Source organism: Dendrobates tinctorius, unplaced genomic scaffold, assembly GCF_039654945.1.
Source record: "Dendrobates tinctorius isolate UK_male_01 unplaced genomic scaffold, ASM3965494v1 ptg000746l, whole genome shotgun sequence".
Taxonomy (NCBI): Eukaryota; Metazoa; Chordata; class Amphibia; order Anura; family Dendrobatidae; genus Dendrobates; species Dendrobates tinctorius.
In genome coordinates, this window is record NW_027362386.1 from 30,001 (window position 1) to 32,500 (window position 2,500).

Consider the following 2,500-nt stretch of genomic DNA (forward strand, 5'->3'; position numbering starts at 1 on the left):
GGCGTCAATATGATGTGGGGACCCGAGGGAGAGTGCCTCCCATGAGGGTAGAATGTGTGGTTTTTTGGGGGAAAGTCGAATTATGGAAGAAATTGAGTTTTGAGGACAAAAAAGTGTTTTGAGGACAAAAAAGTTTCTTGAGGACAAAAAAGTTTCTCGAGGACAAAAAAGTGTTTTGAGGACAAAAAAGTTTCTTGAGGACAAAAAAGTGTTTTGCGAACAAAAAATGGAATTTTGTGATTTTGTGTAAAAATAAGTAAATTCCCCTACTTCCACCACAGGGGGGCTTCAGTATGTTGTAGGGCCCCCAGGGAGGGTCCCCCAACTGGGTTTAAAGTTTGTGGATCCTGGGCAGAAAGTTGAATTTTGGATGAAAAACCGAATTTTGGGACTTAGAAAAATTTCGAGCTGAGCAGTGACAGACTTCCAGGCAGGGGAGCCTCTCTGGAGGTGTACCGAAAACAGTTCCAGGAGCTGAGGTCATTTTCGAACATTTTTTGTTCGCTCAAATTTTTTTTGTTTTTGAGCTCTAAAAAGCTGTTATTATCAATTGGCTCAAAAATTTCAAGTGTCATGAGCTAGTACATGTTGGAGGAATACGTTTTAGGCAAAAAATTGCAAAAAAAAAAATCCAAGTGAAAAAGAACCGGAATGGGGAATTTCTGACTGCTGTAGCAGCCGCACAGTTCCAGGAGGTCGGATACATTTCCGACTTTGTCCCGCTCATTGAAGTACATTGTCCCGCAATGCAAATACATAGTAATGCGCACCTGCGGGAGAATATAGGAGAGAGTGGGCTCTCTCTACCCCGATGTATGGCGGTTGTTCCTATGGTTCTCTGGCTCGGGTAGGCGACTTAGAAGGTGGTCCCTCTTGTCGTGGAAGTTGCAAAATACGGCCGAGACTGAACTTCCACGGCTCCAGGAGGGACTTTTGCTGGTCGTGCGTCCCAAGTGAGAGAGGCGATCCTGGGGTACCTGAGCCTGACCAGACCCTCCCTCGGTGGTCCCTGGTCTTCTGAAGGGTGATGGCATTCAGGGGGGCAAATCTGGAGTCCGTGGCCGAGTTTGGGCTCTAGAAGGCGGACGCCCCTTCTGACCATGTCCCCTCAGAGCCGGCTGGATGGTTCATGGTCCGCGGCTTTGTCTGGCGGTCTGTGCCCAAGCCGGAGAAGCTGTCCTGGGGTACGTGAGCTTTGACCAGACCCTCCCTCGGCGGTCCCTGGTTCTCTGGAGGTGATGGCTGTCAGGGGGGCAAATCTGGAGTCCTCGTGGGAAGGAGGGCTCTTGAAGGCGGACGCCCCCTCTGACTATGTCCCCTCAGAGCAGGCTGGATGGTTCATGGTCCGCGGCTTTGTCTGGCGGTCCATGCCCAAGCCGGAGAAGCTATCCTGGGTACCTGAGCTTCGACCAGACCCTCCCTCGGTGGTCCCTGGTTCTCTGGAGGCGATGGCTGTTGTCAGGGGGGGGGGGGGGCAAATCTGGAGTCCTCGTGGGAAGGAGGGCTCTGGAAGGCGGACGCCCCCTCTGACTATGTCCCCTCAGAGCATGCTCGATGGTTCTCAGTCCCTGGCTTTGGCTTTTTGGCCATCCTGGGGTACATTCTTGCCAAAAAAAAAAACGACTAAGTGAAAAAGAACCGGAATGAGGAATTTTCTAGGTGCCGCATCCGCCCTACAGTGACTTGAGGCCGGGTACAGTTCCGACTTCGTCCCCTTAAAGTGGGGACGTTGTCCCGCAATGCAAATACATAGGAATGCGCACCTCTGGCAGAATGTACTTGAGAGAGTGTCGTCTCTCTACCCCGATAGAAAGCAGTTGTTTCTCTGGTTCCCCGACTTGGGTAGGCGACTTGGCATGTGGTCCCTCTCGTCTGGAAGTTGCGCACTCCGGCTGAGACCGAACTTCCACAGCTCCGAGAGGGACTTTTGCCGATCGTGCATCCCAAGCGAGAGAGGCAATGCTGGGGTACCCAAGCCTGACCAGACCCTCCCTCGGCGGTCCCTGGTTCTCTGGAGGTGATGGCTTTCGGGGGGCAAATCCGGAGTCCTCGTCCGAAAGGGGGGGCTCCGGAAGGCGGACGCCCCTCTCGTCCATGTCCTCTCAGAGCGGTCTTATCCTCCGATCGATCTGGCACGGCGCTCCCGGGTGGGGAGGTGGTGCTGCTCGCTCGACCCGGGCTTTGGAGCTCGCGTCGGTTTACGGTGAGCGGTGTCCTTCCTCCTGTACCCCCGGGCTTCCACCACCTATCTTTGGGCGCGCACGCCGGCCGTCACCTCCCGTTCGAGGACGGAGGCGGCCGAGCTGTGGGAAGTTTGAATCGCACCGAACGATGAACAGTGGTCTGACGACCCACGCGGGCGAACGGCGGGGCGCCCACCCACCCCGGCGTGGGGGCCAGCCGTCCGAATCGCTCCCCGCGTGGGGAAGCACAGTGTTAGCAAGGGCGGCCCTTTTCGAAGTTCCAGATGCGCAGCCCTGCCCGCGGAGGTCCGTGCCAC